We start from the raw sequence: 1,375 nt of genomic DNA, 5'->3' as shown, positions 1-1,375 counted from the left end.
AGAGGCGACCCCCTGCCAACCTTGCATCAGAGTCTTCACGCTGTCCCTTCTCTGCCACCTGCTGCTCACCACCCGCCGCCAGCTGGCCACCGCGGACCTTCAGAGCGCCCACTCAGCCCAGGTGCAGCCCTTCACCGGAGGCCCTGACCCCTCTGGTCATAATGCCGCCTCTCGCACTGTGCCTCAACCACAGCCAACTCCTGAGGACTCATATTTGGATGCTAGCGTCTGCTTTCTAGCCCCTTTGATCCTGGGCTGTTCTGAAGGAATCAAGCGTCATTCCTATTTTTAAAAAATTAGGATCTTGCTAAGTCGCTAAATTGCTCAGAGTGGGCTAGAACTTGTCATTCTCCTGCTTCAGCCTCGCCGAGTGCTGGGTTTACAGGCGTGCACCACAACCAGGTCAGACTGGAAGATTTTGGTGTGGTTGTTGGGTTCTATGTTCTTAAAAGGTGATGGTAAAGGGCTGATCAGTTGCTACTGAGCACAGTTGAAGCAAAACAAGATGTCAGCAAACTGTTCGGGACAAAGTTTTCAAAACAAAAATAGAATTGCAGTCTTGTTCCAATAGCAGAGCTGGACAAAGGAAAAAGAAAATTACTTATTCAGAACCAGTCTTCAACAAATCATCCAGGAGCTAGCATCACGCTCTCCAGGCCCTCTCTGAACAAGGACTTCCGGGATCATGCCGAGCAGCAGCATATTGCAGCCCAGCAGAAGGCAGCTTGGCAGCATGCTCACGCACATTTATCTGGATGCTTCATAACTCAAGACTCTGCATTTGGGAATCTTATTCTCCCCGTTTTACCATGCCTTGACCCAGAATGAAGAAAATGTCTGATGAAATTGACTGCAATTCCAAAGGTCAAACCTACTCATTCACTGCTGTACAAACTGACTTTCAGAATTCTGGTGAACATACATTTTTTTTTGCCTCATTAAGAAAGGAGAAAGTAAGTGAAAGCAAGGAGAAGAGGAGCAGGATGACAGAAGCCTGGGAGCTGTCTCGTTTGAGGAACCGATGATGCTGCCCTGGACTAGAACTCATTTGTAACACTATTTGGTTTTTAACTCTAAACCTGATAGCCCCATAAGATGAGGCTCCATCCCAACAAGTTGGGCTGAGAATAATATAAATAGTTAGTTTTCAAGAGCCATTTCTATTACTTACTTTAAAAAAATAGGATTTTAAAACAATAGGATTTTTTTTAAAGTTGATTATTAGTTTAAGAAATTCATATCTGTACTTTATCCTTTGGATTTAGGGTCAGCATATCATTCAAAAATATTCTTTGTGAACTCCTAACTAGTTTTCCTGTTGTGCATTTTATTTCACTTTTTAAAAACATTTTTATTTATTTATTTATTTAATTTT

General features: G+C 43.2%; 1 pseudogene; it reads left to right on the top strand.

The window, feature by feature from the left end:
• The first annotated feature begins 505 nt into the window (after positions 1-505).
• Positions 506-828, top strand: LOC101564836 (annotated as a pseudogene).
• Positions 829-1,375: the final 547 nt, after the last annotated feature.

This window comes from Octodon degus, unplaced genomic scaffold (assembly GCF_000260255.1).
Source record: "Octodon degus isolate 3935 unplaced genomic scaffold, OctDeg1.0 scaffold00346, whole genome shotgun sequence".
Taxonomy (NCBI): domain Eukaryota; kingdom Metazoa; phylum Chordata; class Mammalia; order Rodentia; family Octodontidae; genus Octodon; species Octodon degus.
Note: the sequence above shows the minus strand (reverse complement) of the source record. Positions and strands in the feature narration are given on the sequence as shown.